Here is a 10,000-nt window from a genome sequence, read left to right as displayed (position 1 = left end):
CGAGACAGACACATGGGATTGCATCTAGAAAGTTACCCTCCTAGACACAAGTCCGGCGAGGGAACTGGAGCAACGTGAAATAAAGTGTCTTGCTCAAGAACACAACACGCAGCCCGGTCTGGGATTCGAGCTCACAACCTCACGATCGTAAGCTCGACGCTCTAACCACTGAGCCATGCGCCTTCACATATATATATATATATATATATATTATTATTATTATTACATTTTCAGCTTCGCTCGTATTGCATATTATTTCTCCATACAGGGGTTTTTTCAATGGCGGCCCATTTCGCGGGGGGGTTTCGCTATTTCCCTTCTCTCTCTCTCTCCTCTTTTATGCTGTCTGCCATCCCCCCTTTCCTTTGCTAAGAGCATTTTAAGCCAGCCCGTCATATTCCCGGTGCCCCGGCCCTTGCCCACCCCCACCACCAATACCGGATATCTCTATATTTTTGCTCCATCTATACCGGATGTCGCTTCTCCCACCACCATTATAGGTGTCTACTCTTCGAACCCCCATTCAATACGCTATTTCCACCATGCATTACCTCTCTCTTGATATCCTACGTTCTACTTACCTAGAACCTGTCATCATTTCTCTGAACCACCCCTCCCCACTGGTGCTCCCCATATTTCTGCCCTCCCCCCACATAAAAAAAGCACCATCCGAACGTGGCCGATGCCAGACCCTCTGGCACCTGTGCAGGTGGCACGTAAAAAAAACACCACTACACTCACGGAGTGGTTGGCGTTAGGAAGGGCATCCAGCTGTAGAAACACTGCCAGACTAGACTGGAGCTGGGGCAGTCCCTAGCTCCCCAGACCCGGTCGAAACCGTCCAAACCCGTGCTAGCGCGGAAAACGAACATTAAACGATGATGATGATGATGATGATGATGATATATATATATATATATAATATATATATATTCTGTTATTACAATATTGCAAAATTGTAAATAATAAAATGTGAAAATCACACTAGGGTGGAATCTCAATGATTAATCTATTCTTCTATACATAATCATAAAAACTTATATATATAATATATATATATATATATATATATATAGGAATACAAGTAACTATTCATTCATTTATCCGCGTTAATTGTTAACAAGGTAAAATACACTCATATATATATAGATATATATAATATATATACACACACACACCACACACACATGCATATACAGTGACACTGAATACAGCGATTAGTACACCTGCATAATTTATTTTATCACTATTTATACTATCAAGTGCTTGAATCATAACTACCTGGATATTGTATCACCATCTATTCTCTCTCTCTCTCTATATATATATATATGTGTGTGTGTGTGTGTGTGTGTGTCTGGCAAGCTGGCAGAAACGTTAGCACGCCAGGCGAAATGCGTAGCCGTATTTCGTCTGTTGTTACGTTCCGAGTTCAAATTCCGCCGAGGTCGACTTTGCCTTTCATCCTTTCGGTGTCGATTAAATAAGTAGCAGGTACGCACTGGTGTCGATTTAATCGACTTAATCCCTTTGTCTGTCCTGTTTGTCCCCTCTGTGTTTAGCCCTTGTGGTAGTAAGTAAAGAATTATATATGTATATATATAATATATATATATATATATAATATATATATATATATATATATATATATATGATTGGATACTTGCTGAAAGTGCCACACAATGGATAGATATATAGACAGACAACAGACGGATATAAGCAGACACAGACATAAATAGATAGATAGGTAGATAGATAGATAGATAGATAGATAGATAGACAGACAGACAAATGGATAGATAGATGGATAGATAGACCACTCTTTACTTACTAAAATGGGTATCTTTTGTTGCTGTTGTTGCTATTGCTGGTATTGTCATTTAACCCCAGGTTAAGCCCAACCAACCAGCCATCTGATCAACGACATTCCACTTCAGTTCCCGACATCCACTTCACTCTAAGCATTCGTTAGCCAGGCCATTGTAGCTAAGTGAACAGGTAACAGCGGTCCTCTCACACCTTGTCACATCTTTAACAAGAAATGTTTTTATCTTGTTCGAGTTGCCATGGAGATATTGACTTGGGAGTTTATTGATTCTTATTTTTTTCTTTTTTTTTTTTTGTTCTGCCATGGATACATTCAAACAAACAACAAATATTTTGTTTGTGAAACGTTATATTTTCCTGTCCTCCCACAAGAAACTGAGGGGCACAGGCTTGTTGATGAAGATGATTATGATGATGATAACGATGATGCATTGTGTTCTCGTAACAATTATATCTTGATGTATGCGAAACAAATTCAATACTATCACAATGTGTGTGTATACATGTGTGTGTGTGTGTGTATGTGTGAATTTACATATATATATATATATATATATATATATATATGTGTGTGTAGAGTTAATCCAAACAAGAAGACACAAAAACAAAAAAAGCACAACAACGCGAGGACGTGGAACAAATAAAGTATTATTGGACGCTCAGGAAAGAAGGGAAGAAGGAAGGTTTAACGTTTCGAGCGGAGCTCTTCGTCGGAAACATAGGAGAAGGAAAGAGCCAGAGAAGGGAAGACGGAGGTAAAAAAATCGCCAACGGTACACACGAAAATAATAAGGGTGAAAAATTGAATATTAATTTGATTAATATCAATTTAAAACCAGTGTCTAGCATATTGAAAAAATCTGAAGATTCAGAAAAATTATATTACATACATGTAAGAGGAATGACCATCAGTGGTCATCCTTCTTATATATTATATATATATAATATATATATATAATATATCATCTGTTCTTGAGCAAGGCACTTTATTTCACGTGCTCCAGTTCACTCAGCTGTGAGAAATGAGTTGCGACGTCACTGGTGCTAAGCTGTATCGACCTTCGTTTTCCCTTGGATAACACTGGGTGTAGTGAGGAGGGGGAGGCCGTATGCATGGGCGATGCTAGTCTTACATAAACAACCTTGCCCGGACTTGTGTCTAGGAGGGTAACTTTCTAGGGGGCAATCCCATGGTCAGTCATGACCGAAGGGGGTCTTTACCCTTTTAATATCATTATCACCATCATCACTCTTTAAAGTCCATTTTCCTGCTGTCATGGGTTGGACAGTTTGACAAGAATGGCTTGGCAGAAACTGCACCAGGCTTCATTGTCTGTTTGCAGGGTTTGTTCATGGCTGGATGCCCTTCCTAACACCAACCACCTACACAGTGGGGTATGTATAGTGTGGGTGTGTGTATATATATATATTATATATATATAATATATTATATCATATACACACACGCGATTAGTATCAAACAATAAGAATGAGTGCCCAGCATTGCATTGTTAGATAATGGATAAAAATCATTTTTTTATGCGTTAAGGCTACCATTGGTTTCTTGTTAAGAGAGAAAACCCTTAACACTTTCCAAGCCTGTCACATGTATTATTGATATTCATCTCTGTCTTGGATGGAAATATACATGTGTGTGCGTGTATGTGTCTACATATATAAATATTTATACACATGTTTGTGTGTATGTGTGTGTATATATATATATCATCATCATCATCATTTAACATCCGTTTTCCATGCTAGCATGGGTTGGATGGTTCAACCGGGATCTGGTAAGCCATGGAGGTGGCACCAGGCTCCAGTCTGATTTGGCAGTGTTTCTACAGCTGGATGCTCTTCCTAACGCCAACCACTCCGTGAGTGTAGTGGGTGTTTTTTACGTGCCACCGGCATAGGAGCCAAATAAAAATATGGATAGAGAAAATCACATCTTTAATTGTTGGATTCACCATACAAAGCCAACAATCGTTTCAGTGGTATCAACATATTTAGATATAGAAGATAGCAAATTTATTTTTGTTGTCTCTGAATTTCTTGAAATTCTTCCAAATGATATTTGGATCTATTTGCCATAAACAAGGAATTACCTTGGATGTGTATTCTACTTGCATTTATTGGTGTCCAATTCTTTGATGTAATTAACCAAATTCGTTTAACACTGAGTGCTTTATTGATATGTGCCTGGATATTTTAATCCCTTTTTTTCTTCATGTATACATATGTTTGTACATACATACATATGTACGTACATACATATATTTCTCTCTTTCTCTTTTCTCTTTTACTTGTTTCAGTCATTTGACTACGGCCATGCTGGAGCACCACCTTTAATCGAGCAACTTGACCCTGGGACTTATTCTTTTTTGTAAGCCCAGTACTTATTCTATCGGTCTCTTTTGCCAAACCGCTAAGTAACGGGGGCATAAACACACCAGCATCGGTTGTCAAGCAATGCTAGGGGGACAAACACAGACACACAAACACACACATACATATATATACATATATACGACGGGCTTCTTTCAGTTTCCATCTACCAAATCCACTCACAAGGCTTTGGTCGGCCCGAGGCTATAGTAGAAGACACTTGCCCAAGGTGCCACATAGTGGGACTGAACCCGGAACCATGTGGTTGGTAAACAACCTACTTACCACACAGCCACTCCATACTTATATATATATATCTTCATACATATATCTATAAATACATATATATTAGATAAAAATTTATGAGTCAGAAAAGAACAGATCCTCATCTCTTGGTTGATAGAATAAGTGGATATATGTTTACTGTCAATAAAATAGAGAATATTCACATCCTCATATCAACCACTTTACAAATCAATTTCATGCCAGGAGTTAAGGTAACTGTGGCAATTATCAGAACAGGTTGAGAGGATTACTATAGTATGAGCTCTTATATATGTGTGTGTGTGTGTGTGTGTGTGTGTGTGTGTGTGTGTGCATTATATTATGACTTTTATCATTAGTATTCTTATCTTATATGTATTGAATTATAAGGTGTATATAGGCGCAGGAGTGGCTGTGTGGTAGGTAGCTTGTTTACCAACCACATGGTTCTGGGTTCAGTCCCACTGCGTGGCATCTTGGGCAAGTGTCTTCTACTATAGCCTCGGGCCAACCAAAGCCTTGTGAGGGGTTTGGTAGATGGAAACTGAAAGAAGCCTGTCGTATATATGTATGTGTATATTTGTGTCTGTGTTTGCACCCCTAGCATTGCTTGACAACCGATGCTGGTGTGTTTATGTCCCCGTCACTTAGTGGTTCAGCAAAAGAGACTGATAGAATAAGTACTGGGCTTACAAAGAATAAGTCCCGGGGTCGTGTTGCTCGATTAAAGGCAGTGCTGCAGCATGGCCGCAGTCAAATGACTGAAACAAGTAAAAGAGTAAAGAGTATATGTATGCTATTGATGTTCTCATTTTGTTAAATGAATAAATAATCCAACATTCTAATTTCCGAAAGTTGATGAACAAACCAAATTTGTTTCTCCATTTTCTTATTTGTATTATAAATTAACGGTAAAAATATTTCTTTACCGTCACCCGTTTAATACAGTAAATAAGTTAATTGCATTGCAATTAAAAATGTTTATGTATTAAGAATTTGGGTTCTTTACCAACAGTATATTGGATAAATACTATCCCTTAGTGGGTTGCACCCATAACCCCTAACTTACTTTGTGTTATATATATATATGTGTGTGTGTGTGTGTGTGTGTGTCTGTGTGTGTATGTATGTATATATATATATGTGTGTGTGTGTGTGTGTGTGTATGTATGTATGTATATATATATATATATGTATGTATATATATATATGTGTGTGAAGGCGCATGGCTCAGTGGTTAGAGTTTTGAACTTACGACTGTGAGGTTGTGAGGTCCAATCCCAGATCGGGTTGCATGTTGTGTTCTTGAGCAAGACACTTTATTTCACATTGCTCCAGTTCACTCAGCTGTAGAAATGAGTTGCGACGTCACAGGTACCAAGCTGTATCGGCCCCTTTGCCTTTCCCCTGCATAACACTGATGGCATGGAGAGGGGAGGCCGGTATGCATGGGCGACTGCTGGTCTTCCATAAACAACCTTGCCCGGACTTGTGTCTCGGAGGGTAACTTTCTAGGTGCAATCCCATGGTCATTCATGACTGAAGGGGTCTCCTCAGGTATGTATATATATATATTTATATATATAGATGTGTGTGTGTGCATCTCTATATGACTGTGTCTGTATGCCCTTGACAATGCGAGTGATTGACCAGGTGATGAAGTTTGGGTATGAATGCATGCATATGTATTACATTTATATATATATATATATATATATATATATATACACATGTGTTTACATAGACCCATGTACACATTTTTGTGTATATGTGTATATATTTCTATATTTATACATTGTTTATACATCTGTGTCTCCTTTCACCACATATACCTATGGAAACATCCATCAGCCTTATCCCTTCATCTAGATCAGGGGGTGCCAAAATGGGGCCCGAGGGACCCCCTAGAGGTCTGTGAGGAATTAAAGAGGTTCAATGATAGCCAAGGGGTCAAATAGGGGTTGGCATGTGAAAGGCCAGCTCACCCAGATAAACTGCTTGAAATATTTTGTTGGCACCATGAAACATGGGAAAACATGATGCATTTTTCACATTTTGTATCCATGGAAACAATTTCATAGAAATTGAGATTTTAATACTGTATACTCTTGCTCATAAGTTTTAAATGTAAAAAGTGTGTCATCTTCAATAGAATTTCTTAATTTGTCATTCATGTATATTTTAGCTAACATTTTAATTGCCAACATCAGTACCCAGTTTGCATTTAAGATATTGTATGGTAAGGTAGGGTATTAAGCTATTTTAAATGAGGAAAGAGAAGAGACTAAAGGGGGTTGATGTGGAAGAAGTGGCTAAAGGATTTCAATGGTCAAAAAAGTTTGGTGACCCCTGATCTAGATGTATAGCATCACAGTTTAGTGTATGCCTTTGTCTAATGCTTATAAAAGACAAATATAGCCTTACTAGAAAGAGAACTGAAGACCCTATTAAATATTCATAGTAACAGTCTCTTTAATATAAAACATCCCAAAATATCCAGTTTACAATTTCTAAACAGAATACTAACACTAACACCAAATCCAACCTTAATCTAATCTATGAGTGATCAACTATATTATCTACAAATCTTCTTTTGAAGCTTAAAGTATCACGAAAACCATCCTTAAATACAAAAATTCCTACATCATACCAAAATAAATCTCTTCACTATACCTTTCTATCAACCCACACCATACAAACATTTACATTCCTTCTATCCTCCTCTATTTCCTCTTTTCACTTACACCAAACTTAATTATCATCACAATGCTCCAACTTACAACAAAAAAAAAAATCAAAGATTATAAAAAGTCAAAATACCCCAATGTAAATCACAGCCTGGTGAAGTTATCGTAAAGGCGAATAATATATATATATTGCTAGTTTTTAGCTTGGCTCTGCTTACCAACTGATGTTGGTGACCAACAATGAATAAAATTACATTTTCTTCTGATGATCTGGCATTAAAAAGTGGTTATGCGATCATCTATGTAACAATTGTCATTAAAACACTAGTCTGTGCTAGTGAAACACTTGTAAAAATAATGTAATTCTGATGTTATAAAAAATATTTTATAACCAAATCTTCAGTTTTATTCATCCTGTACATATATATAATATGTGTGTGTGTATTATATCTATTACTTGCTTCACTGATTAGACTGTAGCCATGCTGGGGCACCACATTGAAGGGTTTTAGTTGAATGAATTGACCCAGTATATTTTAAGCCTGGTACTTATTTTATTGATCTTTTTTTGCCAAACTGCTAAGTTTAGGGAGATGTAAACTAACCATCACCTGTTGTCAATCATTCATGGGGGCAAACACAAAGACACACACACATAGATATATACATACATACATATATTTATATGTGTATATGTATATCACACACACACACACACACACACACATGAATGTATATGGATTAATGAATTCCACCTTTGAACTTCTTTGTATTAGGATCTGAAATGTAAGATCTTTTTCTTCCCTGATGACGGACGCTCGATTTATCCAGGAATTATTTATTTCTATTACCAGCTGCATAATTTAGTGAACTACATCTACCAACATGATGATGGATCTCTGAGTCCCGGAAACAGCTGTTGGGTTTATAAGACCTTACTTCATCCCCTTTAATCTCCTCTGTCATTTGTGCTCTGTGTAAGCTTGATCTGTTTATATAACTATCTATATATTTATACTTAAATATTCATTATCTGAAAGTCTCCATTCTGTGCTTTCTCTTGTTTTGCATGTATACATTTATTCATATTTTGTAATTTATACCCAAGCTGTTAAAAGGTTATTGGACTAATCTAGAAATTGATCAATCCAAGGTTACCAGTTGTATTATTTTCTGAATTTCTGTGATTCTACTCCCTTAATTTCAACACGTGTACTATAAAGAAATGATAACTTTAAGTGGTTTAAGTGATTTAGTGCTTATTTTCAGCATAGACATGACCTCTTCTATGCCTCTAATTATAATTGTATTTTATACTACTATAAATCTATATCTCTCTCTCTCTCTTTGTATATATATATATATATATATATACATATATAGGAACAAATGATATTGCAGATCAAAGCCAAATGTCAACCCTGATCACTTAGTAAATTAGTGTAGAACTTTTATTTGTAATACATATATTTTTTCTTTTCTCTCTCCTGACAAAGGGCTTCTTGTTCAAAATATTGATGGCTATTTTCTTTTCTTCATGTTGTACCACACTAAAAGTGCAAAAGTATTTACTTTTGTTTTGATATATTTTTGAAGGTATTAATAGTGTGACATGTAGTTTATGGTATATGGCGATGCTACATGTGTTATACTGAGCATGACAATGCTACATGTTTTTGCATAATGTATGGTAGAATTACATGTGCATAAAGATATGGTAGTGATACATATCATATGGTGCATGGTAGGTGTGTATTTGTGATTTAGTGTTTGGCAATGGTACATGTTTAGTAGCATATGATGAGGGAACATGTAGCACATGGTGCATGGTTATGAAGCATATGGTATAGTTCACTCAACTGCCTATTATATATAACTGTTATATATGTAACTGTTGACTACTCAGTTCACCAAACTAAATATAGGTACCAAGTGTAGTGCAGTCAACCATTGTAAACAAGAGCAGTGCCATGGCATTGATAATTAAATTGTTGATTTGCAGTTTTGAGTTCAATACCTTCTGCAGGAAAGTCTGTCTGTGATTGAATAGTGCTTAGTTTCCGCTCCTGGAGAGTTTTGTCTCTCATTTCCAGAACACTTGCCTTTTCACCTCCCATGGATACATCCATTGATCAAACTGATCAGAAGCACTTTATATTCTGCAGAATTTTAATCGAACTCATTGGGGTGATGGTGGAGGTGAGGTGGTGGTGAAGATGATGCGATGGTGAGGTTGACAATGATGGTGGTGATGGAGATGGTGAAGGCAGTGGTGTTGATGGTATGATGACGACAGTGATGATGTTGGTGATGAGTGATGGAGGTGATGGTGATGACGATGACAATGATGATGGTGGTGGTGGTGGTGGTGGTGGTGATAATGAGGGTGATGGTGTTGTCAATGATGATGATGATGATGGTGATGGAAATGATGGTGGTGATAGTGTTCAATGAGGTAATGGTGGTGATGATGGAGACAGTGTCAGTGGTGATGATGATGGTGATGGTGGCAGTGATGGTGGTGTGACTGAAACTCTTATTTTGACACTCAAGGTCATGGCAATGGTGTGTCATAAGAGGTCACTCCGTGCAGTTAAAGGTCACCATGAATCAAAGGTCAAACAGAATTTTTCATCTGGTCATCCCACTCCTTAATCTCATCTAGAATTCATCAATTATATTGGACATGTGACCTTCACATTTTACTGAAGGTCACTGTAAACTGTGATACCAACAAATGACCTTTGACACCAAAACTAAAGGTCAACTAAAGTTCAAGAGCATTCTTGTATGGTGGAGGTGGAAGTGGTGATGGTGTTGGAGTTGGTGATGAT

At 37.1% G+C, this 10,000-nt stretch overlaps 1 protein-coding gene across 6 annotated transcripts in view; it reads right to left on the bottom strand.

The window, feature by feature from the left end:
* LOC115223188 (synaptotagmin-1) overlaps positions 1–10,000 on the bottom strand; it is a 143,257-nt gene that overhangs the window by 98,889 nt on the left and 34,368 nt on the right. The window contains exon 1 of one of the 6 annotated variants that reach the window (XM_036512287.1): positions 1,832–1,855. The exons of the other annotated variants lie outside the window; for them this stretch is intronic. The gene's annotated coding sequence lies outside the window, so the exon portion shown is untranslated. Of the gene's footprint in view, positions 1–1,831; positions 1,856–10,000 lie in introns of those variants that run through there. 6 annotated transcript variants of the gene reach the window in all.

Source organism: Octopus sinensis, linkage group LG22 (genome assembly GCF_006345805.1).
Source record: "Octopus sinensis linkage group LG22, ASM634580v1, whole genome shotgun sequence".
Taxonomy (NCBI): domain Eukaryota; kingdom Metazoa; phylum Mollusca; class Cephalopoda; order Octopoda; family Octopodidae; genus Octopus; species Octopus sinensis.
This window is presented reverse-complemented; position numbering and strand designations above follow the sequence as displayed.